Here is a 13,374-nt window from a genome sequence, read left to right on the forward strand (position 1 = left end):
TTCTATCTTTTTTTTCAGTTTTTTTTTATTCTCCTCTGTTTATCATTTTATTTTGTTACCACGTCTGTTCGTTTTTGGGGCAAAGTCACTCTGTCGCCTGTTATTTATGACTTTTAATTATCCTCCTCGTAAAGCAGGAATGGCATAATAACCCGGTACGTAAATTGTGACCCAGTTTTCCAATTATGAGTGACAAACTGGCGATGTCTCCCGCCCCGCTCTTAACACATAACACAAGTGCGGCTTTTCTTTTTTATTATATTTCCATCGCTAGTCTCTTTTCTTTTATTTTCGTCATGCATCTATGGAAATATCGGTCGTCGGGGAGATTAACCTTCATCTTCCTTGATATACTTTTTATAGGAGGCGCATCAAGATCTTCGTTGTGGAAATTCTGGGTCATAAAAGCGTCTCTAACGAGGCTGTTTCTCTGAGGCGCCTCGCTACTGCTCCTCTCTCTCTCTCTCTCTCTCTCTCTCTCTCTCTCTCTCTCTCTCTCTCTCTCTCTCTCTCTCTCTCTCTCTCTCTCTCTCTCTCTCTCAAGGCCATTGCAGTAAATCGACAATAAGCTTGCATTTCTTTACGTCTATTTTCGCCGTATAGGGTTAAAAGCTGGTGATTTCATTCTGGTTTATCCTTTTTATGCGGATTTATGTTCTTGCCGTCCATTCATGCCATTCAGTCCATCACAATTATTATCTTGAAGGTTAGGGAGGAGTTTTCTATGTGTGTGTGTCTCTGGGAGGGCTTTGGTGGTGTATTGAGGGAGGGATGTTCTAAGATTGATACTAAATATAACTATTGCAACTCCCCTACCACTACTACTATTACTACTACTACTGCTACTGCTACTACTACTGCTGCTGCTGCTGCTGCTGCTGCTGCTGCTGCTGCTGCTGCTGCTGCTGCTGCTGCTGCTGCTGCTGCTACTACTACTACTACTACTACTACTACTACTACTACTACTACTACTACTACTTTTGTTACTACTACTACTGCTGCTACTACCGCTGATGCTGCTATACTACACTGCTGCTGCTGCTGCTGCTGCTACTACTACTACTACTACTACTACTACTACTACTACTACTACTACTACTACTACTACTACTACTACTACTACACACACACACACACACACACACACACACACACACACACACACACACACACACACACACACACACACACACACACACACACACACACACACACACACACACACATTAGGCACGCTCAGCTCGGCGGGGAAGTAACGTTGAATGATTCGTCACTTGCAAAACGGCGCCATTTCCCGCCGGAGCGTGGAAACTGTGCCTTGATTACCATCCTCCTGTGCCTTCCCCCCTCCCCCTCTCCCTTAGCCCATCCTTTCACTTTCTGCCCCCTCACCAGTTTTCCCTCTCCTCACTTTCCCTTTCTATACCTGATCTTTCATCCCTTTCATCGCTTTCACCCTCTTTACTTTGATTATTTAAAAGAAAAATCTCAGAATTCTATTATTTTCCTCCCACTTTTATCATTTATTATCTTTCATGTTCTTATTCTCTTTATTTCCCCTTCCGTTCTTAGCTCTTTTCTATATTTTTTTATCTTTCTCATATTTCCTGTTTGCCTTACTCCATCTGTCCTTCCACCTTTTCCTTCCTCTCCTTTCTCTCCTTTTCCACCTCGTTATCCTCTGCAACGTCTCCTTTTCCTCACGACACGGTCTATGTTTTTTTCCTTCATTTTCTTCTTTTTGTTCTTCTTTTCCTGTTTCCCACCTCCTCCCTCCTTTCCTCCTTTCCTCCCTCCCTCGTCTCGTCTCAGTTTATTTGCTCTTCTCTTGTCTTCTGCTTTATTTTACATGCAATTTTTTTTTTTCAGTTCTTCTTCCCCTCTGTCTCATTTCTCGTTCAGTTGGTTTGTTTATTTTGTAGCTTGTTGTTCGTCGTAGCTTGTTTTGCTGTTCTGTTGTTTTCTCTCTCTCTCTCTCTCTCTCTCTCTCTCTCTCTCTCTCTCTCTCTCTCTCTCTCTCTCTCTCTCTCTCTCTCTCTCTCTCTCTTCTCGTCATTTCATCTCCCTCGACCTTCTCTCGTTTTAATATATTATGTTTTCTCTTTAGGCAGGTGTGTTCCTTGCACATGTGTAGGCCTCTCTCTCTCTCTCTCTCTCTCTCTCTCTCTCTCTCTCTCTCTCTCTCTCTCTCTCTCTCTCTCTCTCTCTCTCTCTCTCTCTCTCTCTCTCTCAGTGCAGGCAGCCTCCCGGGGTGTGTCAACAAGACTCAGGTGATGGGTGTTTACATTCTCTTAAAATTTGCACCAGGTGGTTTTGCGAGTTCTTTCCCTCCCGTGTGTTTAGTGGCGTTAGTTCTCTTAGTTTCCTTTTCTTTTTTACCCTTTTTTTACAGTGTGCCGTGCGTGCGTAGCTGTTGGTGTTGTGTGTGTGTGTGTGTGTGTGTGTGTGTGTGTGTGTGTGTGTGTGTGTGTGTGTGAGGTCTCTTCATCCTCACCACAAACGCTATCACTACTTCTTTCTTTCTTTTTTTCTTTTTCTTTGTTTATTTTTCATTGCTTTCTTTTCTTATCTTCCTTTTTATTTTCTTGTTTACTCTCCTCTCCTTTCCCGCCCTTTCATTTTCGCTCTTTCTGTTTGTTTGTATTTCTTTTTGTGTGGAATTCTTTCGTCTTTCTTTCCCTCTCCTTGGACTCTCTCTCTCTCTCTCTCTCTCTCTCTCTCTCTCTCTCTCTCTCTCTCTCTCTCTCTCTCTCTCTCTCTCTCTCTCTCTCTCTCTCTCTGCTCTCATATTTCAATCTTACTTTTTTTGTTTACTGCTCCTCTTCCTTGTCTTCCTCCTCCTCCTCCTCCTCCTCCTCCTCCTCCTCCTCCTCCTCCTCCTCCTCCTCCTCCTCCTCCTCCTCCTCCTCCTCCTCCTCCTCCTCCTCCTTAAATAACTCACTCGTCCGTCCACACCTCGAATACAATGTTCAGTTTTGGTCACCGTATTACAAAAAAGATATCGAAAAATTAGAAAAAATGCAACGCAGATTAACGAAAATGATCCCAAGGCTGCGGAACAAATCCTACGAGGAACGCCTAAAGGAATTAAATTTATTTTCTCTTGAGAAACGGAGAGTAAGAGGCGACTTTATCATGCTTTTCAAAAATTTTAATGGGTTTGCAAATATGAATATTCAAAAATACGTATCAGTCGACCAGTCAAATGTCACCAGAAGCAATGGTTTTAAAATTGTTGGTAAGCGCTTTGTAACAAATGAAGCCAAACACTTTTTCTTTAATCGCATAGTTAATATATGGAATGGTCTGCCATCAAATGTTGTCAACTCAGGTACTATCGAAACGTTCAAAGTTCGCCTCGATAAATACTTTGAATCTAATCCCCGGTTGTCGCTATTCATTTCCGAATAACTTGCGCTTTTTCTTTTATCTCCCGGGCCTCTGATCGTGGTTTAAATTGCCCGTTAGTTTGAATTACTCTCACCCTCCATACATGACACAGATAGCCCGGAGTGAACGGTCACTACTTTTACTCTCGATCTGTGAAGGGCTGTGGATAGTCAAGAGCCCTGACAGTAGGTGACCATCATCGGGATTTAAGGTACCAGGGTCACCGCTGCAGGGGTAACCATACAGTGTGCGGCGCCCTTTAAAGGGAAGTGCACTTTTACAGTGGTTGTACGGAGCTGGGGCCTGATTGACTGCTGCCTCTCTTGAAAGCGCCAGGCAAGGCTGCCGCACCACCTTTTTGACTCCACACTGTGTTTACATACATACTACACTACACTGCATACACGCACAGATAGCCCAGAGTGAACGGTCACTACTACTACTCTCGACCTGTGACGGGCTGTGTTTGGAGAGGGCCTTGTCAACCATTGATCATCATCGGGAACTAAGTACCAGGGATCAATGTTGCAAGGGTTATCAGCGTACGGCGTCCCTACAGGAAAGTATGCTATCTCAGTGGATTGAACGGAGCTGGGGCCTGATTGACTGCTGCCTCCCTTGAAAGCGCCAGGCAAGGCTGCCACACCACCCATTCGACATACACACTGTGCATCCACGTACACAATGCACACACAACATGACATTTACCAAGCGTTATCACTTTCCCCCACAAACACAAGTAGTCAGACGTAGATTATACATTTCCTTTTCACTCTCTACTAAAATTCCATGTGATATTTTTATATCACATGGTTTCGCCTTTTTTCCTGCCAGCCTCGGCTGGAGGGAGGGGTGGGTGGGGAGGAGCCTTCTGCTTTGCTGTCCTGTCTCTACCACTGGTAGTTAGTAGATAGTATCCACAAACAGCCTAGTAAGGACCTAAGGGTCTGTTGCTGTTTGTATTCCTTTGTATTCCTTTGTATTCCTCCTCCTCCTCCTCCTCCTCCTCCTCCTCCTCCTCCTCTTCTTCTTCTTCTTCTTCTTCTTCTTCTTCTTCTTCTCCTTCTTCTTCGCCCATACTTTCCCTTCCGTCGTCTATCATATCATTTACAAAAAACACAGAAAAGACAATAAATCTACGGCTATATGTTCTTCTATTATGTTCTTTTGTGTCTCTCCTCCTCCTCCTCCTCCTCCTCCTCCTCCTCCTCCTCCTCCTCCTCCTCCTGCTACTAGTAAGGAAAGGCCTAAACAAACATAGGTGGCACATCAAAGGTCTCCCCGTGGACGTGTCTTTGTTCAGGCAGGGAAAACTATTTAACTAGCAGCGTGTGGTCTCTCTCTCTCTCTCTCTCTCTCTCTCTCTCTCTCTCTCTCTCTCTCTCTCTGGCACCTCTAGTTCCAATATTTCTTCACCTTTTTATATTTTTCTCTTGTTTGTGTTTTTTTTTCTTCGCTTTTCTTCTTCTTACCTTTTCCTCCTCCTCGTCATTTTTCTGAGCTACTACTACTACTGCTGCTACTACTACTACTACTACTACTACTACTACTACTACTACTACTACTACTACTACTACTACTACTACTACTTCTATTACTACTATTCGTCTTTCAGTTCTGATAATATAGTGCATTATTGTACCAGTCCCCCTCATCAAGGACATGAGTTGTGCTGCAGTTTGTTCCTCTTTCTGTTCTTTTGTGCTTCTACTTTACCTCCTCCTCCTCCTCCTCCTCCTCCTCCTCCTCCTCCTCCTCCTCCTCCTCCTGTTCCTCTTCCTTCTCACAGACAAACATGGACCTCTCTTCGTCTTTTGTTTCACCAATGAATGCCAAGGTTCGCCCCTATCAAGCTTCCCCTACCTCTTACCTCCTGTGTTTACCTCCCCTTCTTCCCTCCTTTCCACCACTTCTTCCCTCCACATTTGAACCTCTCTCCTTTCCCCTTACCTCTCTCGATGTTCACCCCTCCTTTCCTCCACTTCTCTAAATATTCAGGGCTCCCTTCTCTCCCATACGTCTTTTCTACAATGTTCGTTTTCACTTCTTCCACCACATAAATTTTCCTCCTCTCTTTATCTCTCCGTCTTCTATCCCTTTTCTGCTCCCATTTGTTCTCCTTCACTCTTCACGTTCTCTCTCTCTCTCTCTCTCTCTCTCTCTCTCTCTCTCTCTCTCTCTCTCTCTCTCTCTCTCTCTCTCTCTCTCTCTCTCTCTCTCTCTCTCTCTCTCTCTGCCTTGTCTCACTTCCTCTTCTCCATTAAATTGTTCGTGTGTTGCTTCCCAGGCTCTCGTCTTTTATTTAATACTGTTTTCTTTATTTTGTTGACATTCAGCGTTTATTACATATTCCTTATTGTATTTACTCTTTTCTTCTCTTCTTGTCTTTTTACTTTTATGTTTTATTCATTTTTGCAATTGATCAATGTAACTTTTATCTTATATGTCTATGCTTACCTTGTCCTTTTAGTTGTTCTCTTACCTGATTGGTTTTAATAATTGATTCTCGCCTTGTTTTTTTTTTCTTTGGTAATGAAGGTTGTTTGTGTTTGATATATTTTGTATCAATCTGTCTTTGCAATGGTTAATCTTTTACTCTCGCTTTATGTTCTCTTATTATTTACGTTTTTTTTTCTTAATATTCATAAGTACACGTTCACGATTATCTTTTATGTATATGTTTTACTTACGTTTTACTTTTATTTCATTAGTCACGATTATGTATACGTGGTGTACATGTACTTAAACATGTGATATTCTGTTTCCCTGTTTGTGTTATTCTTCACGGAATGCTCCTCGTTATTTTTGGCTCCGTTCTTTGATGTTTTCTTTGTACAATTTCTCTGTTCTGTTTGTCATCTGTTTCCTGTATTGTATTTCATGTTTCCTGTTGACAGCATTGCTCTAAGCAGTCATTCCTAGCGGGTGTATTTAACTTCGCTCGTTTTCTGTTGATGTATTCCTGTCATGTGTTCTTCCTTGTTCCTGTATCTTATTAAGAGTGCGCCTTAGTTGACATTTTATATTATTGCTCACATAATTAGTTATTTAGAACCATATCTAACATTCATTTTTCCTATGATCCTGCCGTTACACAAAGACTCATCTCTTATTAAATGCTTCGTTGATTGAATAGAAAGCAAGTTGTTCGTTTTTCAAGTATTTCATTTTCTCCGTAATTGCGACTAACTCATTAAGAATATCTCCTTTCATCTCTCACTATCTCTCCCTCTCAATTACACTAAGGATAGAACACGTATATGCTGAATCTTTGCTACCAGTACTGCATTTTACTCTCACCTACAACACAACACATTTCTCTCTATATTTTCTCCCTTCACCACCTGCTATGAGAATTAAGTCTGTTCTAGTAAAACATATATTTAGTCTGTCCTATCTCTACTTCATTTCATTTCCGCTTACATTATAACACCTTTCTTAATATCTTGCCACCTTTTTACCATCTATGTTATCCTACAGTAAAACACATATTCTTAATCTTTTCCACCTTCAACATATATTTCCATCCTTTCCACTTGTACTGATGTTCCCTCCGTTCCTCCCACGCCGCTGCTGCATCCCCTCCCTCCCGCGGCCTGCTACCTAAGTTGCACTACTCGAAATTGTTTTTCCGAAGAAGCTGCAGCAGTTTTAGGCACCAGAGGAAGCGACGCTGCCTAGAGGAGATTAATAATTCATCGCAGGTGATGGGGAGGGAGGGAGAGGCGAGGCAAGGAAGCGAGGAGGGGAGAAGGCCTAGCGGTGTGAGGTGTGGAGGCAAGGAAGAAGGAAGGAAGGAAAGGAAGGAAGGGAGGGAAGAAAAAAAAACAGGGCCGAGAGGAAGGGTGACTGCAGGATTGGTAAAGGGTGACTGTGAAGGAAGGTGCGTTAGGTGTGAGTGGGCAAGACTTATCAGTGTGGTAATATTAGGTAGTTGAGTACTATATAGAGTAACCAGAGGAAGAACAGTGAGTAGAAAAGAGAGCGTGAGTGACGTTTCATTACGACAATTAATATATGACAGTTTTTCGTTTAGAGTTTACCCGTTGAGCGAGTAAGAAAAGGAAGAAGTTAGAGAGACCGTAGGGAGATTATCAAAGAAAAAAGAAACGGTAGGGAAGGTGGAGTAGAGGTAAATGAAATGTGGATAAGCCAGGTGAAGCAAGTTAAAGTCTAGACAGAGACCAGGTAGGGAAGTGAAGAGAAGGGCAACGAGTCATCAGTAATAAGTCTGGATGAAGGGAGTACAGTAAAAGAGCAGACTCACTCGGCCAAGTCTAAAAGAAAACGAAGGTTATGGGGAGCACTGCGTAGTGGTCGACACACGCTCAAAGGTCAATATGGAGGTCACATAGAGGTCAGGCAAGGGTCACGTTTACAGCGGTGAGGTCAGGACTGGACTGAAGGGGAATGAAGAGGAAAAAAAAGAAAGTAAAGAAGAATGTAATATAAAAAAATGAAGATAATGCAAATGAAAATGGAGATTGCCAAGAAAATGCAAGGGAATTATACTGTAAAGAAACACGAAGAAGTAGAAGAAGAAGAAGAAAAGAAGAAGAAGAAGAAGAAGAAGAAGAAGAGGAAATATAAGAGGAAATAGAACACAAGGGAGAAGCGAAAGAACAAGACAAGAACAAAAATAAACGTAGAAGAAAAAGAAGTAGTGACATTTTTAGACGAAAGGAGATGGTGACGCACAAGATGGAGGGAGAAAGAAAGAAAAGAAATAAGAGACGCAGAAAAAAAAGAGAAAACGCGGAGGAAGGAAATAGAAGAAAAGAAATTGCTTGAGGTAATTCGAGCGAAAGAAAGTGTGAAGAGAAAATAAAGGGGAGAGAACGAAAAAGGAAATACAGGAATAGAAAATGAAGCAGAAAGTGAATCAGAAAAAAAGGAAGGAGTGATGAAAAGAGAAATCGTTGGAGAAAAAGAAAATGTAAAGAAAGAAAGGGAGAAGACATAAAAGGGAGATGGAAGTGGGTGAGATAAATCAAAGACAGAAGAGGAAAGGTAAAAATAGAGAAAAATAAAAAGATGGGATGATAAAAGCAGATGAATAAGAAAAAAAAATGAGACGGAAAACACAGCGAAGGAAAGGAAGAAGATCCAGAGCCATAAGAAAAGAAAAGAAAGAAGAAAATAAGAGAAAAAACAGAGAGCAAACAGATAAATATAGTTTACATAAACAGGGAAATTAAAGTCTCATGGTAAAAAGGAATAATCAAGGCTGGAAAGACGTAAATAAGGAAAATGAGAAGATGAAGAAGAAGAAGAAGAGAGAGAGAGAGAGAGAGAGAGAGAGAGAGAGAGAGAGAGAGAGAGAGACATGGATCATAAACATAAGTAAACTTCATACATAAAAAAAGATGGAAAAAATGATAAACAAGACAAAGAAAAATGCAAATAACACAAACGGGAGAAAGAGAGAGAAGACAAGATAAAAATAAAATGGAGAGAGAGAGAGAGAGAGAGAGAGAGAGAGAGAGAGAGAGAGAGAGAGAGAGAGAGAGCAACGAAATATGAGACGAAGGAGAAAGTTGAGCAGAAGCATAATAAAAACTTTGCTCCATTACAGAACTTCACTACAACATTTAGACTCACCTGACTCGCCTCCTTCACTGGCCCATACCATTTCTCTCTCTCTCTCTCTCTCTCTCTCTCTCTCTCTCTCTCTCTCTCTCTCTCTCTCTCTCTCTCTCTTTTACTTCCTTTGCTTTTTTCCATTCTTCCTTTTTCTATTTTACTCTTCATTTCCACATTTATTCCTAATTTTTGCGTGTTTTTTTTTTTTTACGTATTTCTTATTTATCTACTTATTACTTGTCTCGCTTTTTTATTTATCGTTTTTCAATTGCCTTTTTTTCTTTTTGTACTAATCTTTCATTTTGTTTACCCTTTCCTTGATTTATCGTCTTCATTTATCTATGTACTTTTTTTATCTCTATATTTCAATCTACTTATCATTTTCACTTACATTTGTCACGGCCTTTATTTGATCATTGCCCATCTTCACACAGCAATTTCCTTCTCTCCATCACCAATTCATCGTCTTAATCTCATCTTTCCTTCAATGTCAGTACTCGTTTGTCTATTTTCGCATCATTTTTTTTTTGTCTTTTTTTTTCAGTCTTTGATTTTGTTTACATTTCCCTTCATTCCTCTCGTCTTCATTTATCGATCCATTCTTTTACCTCTATATTTCATTCTTCTTATCTTTATTATTTACATTTCTCACGGTCTTTATTTCATCATTACCCATCTCCACACTGCAATTTCCTCCTTCTCTTCCCCACCAGCTCATCGTCTTCATCACATCTTTTCTCCAATGTCAATACTCGGCCGTCTCTCTTCACCTGCACAAAACTGGGCCGTCACAATCAGCTTCCCTCCTCTCTCTCTCTCTCTCTCTCTCTCTCTCTCTCTCTCTCTCTCTCTCTCTCTCTCTCTCTCTCTCTCTCTCTCTCTCTCTCTCTCTCTCTTTCTAATTGGGTGATAATAGTCAGCAGTCAGCCAATGGAGACGAGACCCGCTTCCTTCATCTTGTACCGTGGCTATGGGAAGTTCTTTCATTTGCTCTCTTTTTCTCCTTTCCTCTTTTAGCACACTAGTAAGCTTCTTTGTTGGTCTGTTCTTCGATGTTGTTGTTGTTGTTGTTGTTGTTGTTGGTGGTGGTGGTGGTGGTGGTGGTGGTGTTGGTGGTGGTGGTGATCTTTTTTTCTTCTTTTTCTTCTTTTTTCTTTTATTTCTCCTTCTTCTTCTTCTTCTTCTTCTTCTTCTTCTTCTTCTTCTTCTTCTTCTTCTTCTTCTTCTTCTTCTTCTTCTTCTTCTTCTTCTTCTTCTTCTTCTTCTTCTTCTTCTTCTTCTTCTTCTTCTTCTTCTTCTTCTCCTCCTCCTCCTCCTCCTCCTCCTCCTCCTCCTCCTCCTCCTTTTCTTCCTCTTAAAGGTCAAGTAACCACAACTAGTCTTTTATAACCGCGACATGATTGGCCAGTGTGTGTGTGTGTGTGTGTGTGTGTGTGTGTGTGTGTGTGTGTTGTGTGACCTCCATCACGTTTCAGAATTACGGGACATTTCACTTTGACTGCGCTCGTGAGGAAGCAAAATAATAGCAATAAAAAAAAAAAAAAAAATTGGTTCTAGCTGGTATTACAAGAGCACAGAGCAATATTGTGAAGTTTGGAATTAAACTCTTGAGGACGCACGAGGGAGAGAGAGAGAGAGAGAGAGAGAGAGAGAGAGAGAGAGAGAGAGAGAGAGAGAGAGAGAGAGTGGAGGAAAGAAGTGAAAGAAGGAGGGAGAAAGAGAGGAAAGAAAGAAAGTGCTTGGATATAATAACTTTTTTCTTATATGTGTTCAAACGGGATATTTCATTACTTTTGTTTCGTTCTTTTCCTTCGTATCGCATTGCTTCATGCCGGGGAACCTTTATTTCGATGTATATTACGTTATAGAGAGAGAGAGAGAGAGAGAGAGAGAGAGAGAGAGAGAGAGAGAGAGAGAGTGATGTACAAATCTCGTAAGGAAGAGGCGAGGAAAGAGGAATGAGTGACATGCTAAAAGAAGAACATTTTATAGGGAGCCGTGCATATGACAACACAATTTACTGGAGTGGTTGTGGGGCTGGTTTGCGACACCCTGAGCTGCTCTTTGGGTGCTGTGGGGGTTTTGGCTAGGATCTCTGCTGGCTCTTAGTCTACCCCTTCCTTTAAACCTCAGTAAAGCTCTCCTCTGAAAGTCCACTCCCCTAGAAACCTGTGTAAGCCTCTTTGCTGTGCACCTCCAGTCCTCACCTCACCCCGCGCCCTTCCAGCCTTCCCGCCTCCGCCAGTAGCAGCCTCAGAACAATGCCTGGTGGAGTTGCCGTTCGTGGAGTAATTGGAGTAGTGTGAATAGGGCGAGAGCAGGTTTATGTGTGCCTCTTCACGGAGATGGGAGGAGAATGAGAGGGAGATGGTTTAAAGATAGAAGAGAAACGGTCAGAAGGAAGAGGATGAGGAGGTAGGTGGTTAACGAGAGAGAGAAGGGTACCGACGTGTTTGCGAGTGGAGGTCTGCTGGATTTGTAAAGGCTCCAAAGTAAGGTGGCTTTCTGTTAGGCCTAATTCATAATGGTCCGGGTCTGAGGGAATGTTAGGGGAAGAACTACAGTCAGTTGGTACCTGCAGTAATGACACTTCAGAGGCCCTTGTGATGAAAAGCGAAGAGCTCCATAGGTGTTATGTCCTGGAGCAGATCACAGTATCCATGGGAGGAGAGTGTAAAAGCAATGGTGATGTGTATCTTACGCATGTATGAGGTTGAAGAAGCAGAGACAAAGAGCAATGAGACCGAGTCATTCATTTACTGAAGGCGCCGCCAATCTAGCGTTACATGTAAGTAGATGGGAAAGGCAGGATAAGGAAAGTATCGCAGAACAAGGATTGAGGAAGGTTATAGAGTAACAGGAAAAGGCGAGGCAAGGCGTGGAGAGGCTGGGAAGTGTCACGGTGTGGAGGGACGGGTACAGGAAAAAGGGCTGTTGTTGTTATTGTGTTAGTTGAGTTGTTATTGGTGTGGTTGTTGTGGTGGTGGCAGTCATGGCAGGTGTAATTGCTGCCGCTGGTGCTGTTATTATTATTGTTGTCGCCGCTGTCAAAAATAAACACCTGGAAATTAAGGGCTTTATTGTGTATTTATTCTTTATGGCGCATTGGCAGAGCGAGGGTCGAGCTCCCCCTGAAGCAACACCCTCCCCACACCGCTGCGTTCCCTCTAATGGCCTGAATCCATTCCAATACAAATGTTCATCACCTCGACACTAGCACCAATTTTTTTTTGCGGGCCACATCTATATAACAGACATTTATTTACTGCAGATAATTCAATTTTTATATTGATTACCACATTGTCCATCCAGAACACGTGCATCTGTGCTCACTTGTCGTTCATTTGTTTCAAGTATTGCCAAATGAACAATGTCGGAGCATATACATTTTGTAAATATTTAATGCACATAAAACTGAGTAAAGGGGCGTCACTTATTAATGCGCCGGCTTATCCACTGGCCGGCACACCTCGCGGGCGCCGCCGTCCTGGGACCCGCCAGGAGCTCCGCTCAACTCTAGTGGTCGCCGCGCGCCTCCCACACACGCCACTTGATGGCTATTTGAACTTTAAACCTTTCACTCGGCTGTTGGGCTTTAAGCACCTGTATCCTACCGTATAATTACACCAGGCCAACAAGAGATGTATCCACCAGCCGCCCCACACCCCCACCCTCCCGCGCCCCTCCCCAGACGGCCACACGCCCCCGGCTCCCGAGCCTGGAATCCTGGAGTTAATGAGTTAGCCTCGGGATATTGAGCTGTCTGTCACTGCCAAGGTATGTTCCCCATATTTTCCCCGCCGTGTGTCATACTGTAGCTGTTGTACCACGCCGCCCACCCGTGTCCTAGAACAGGAGTGACGATTTCAGTAGTGTTCCAACACCGAAGATGAAAGCAAATGCCCTCACGTCCGTCTCCCGGTTCTGTCTTTTGAATTATCGTGAGTGTCCTCCTGAGCGTTATGAGAGTTACTGATGCAGAGAAAATACATCCAGTGTTGGCAAATGGTACGTCTGCCTCGTTGCCTTACAGAGGTCCACTCATAACGCCGGTGTTGGTAGAACTCTCAGCTCGCTAATTTTGGCCTCCCAGGGTGGTGGTGATTTTGGCCGATGTGTAATGCGCGAAAATTACCAGATATTGGCAGGACTTGAGAGCGAGTCCTGCTATCGTCGCCCCTTGGTATTGCCATGCTAAGTGTCACTTCTCTTTACACAGCTCTTGCTCCCAGACCTTCACCTTTATCAGTAATATCATTCCTCCTTTGTAATTTTAGCCAATGGCGTAGCTGGTGTGGGGAACATGCTCACTGCTGCCTTGCCTCCACTTACATGAGAGTCGTGATGACTGTAATGCTGAAGTAATGGTTCTTGGAAGTCTGTAGCACATTTTGTACGGCT

Source organism: Portunus trituberculatus, chromosome 18 (assembly GCF_017591435.1).
Source record: "Portunus trituberculatus isolate SZX2019 chromosome 18, ASM1759143v1, whole genome shotgun sequence".
Taxonomy (NCBI): Eukaryota; Metazoa; Arthropoda; class Malacostraca; order Decapoda; family Portunidae; genus Portunus; species Portunus trituberculatus.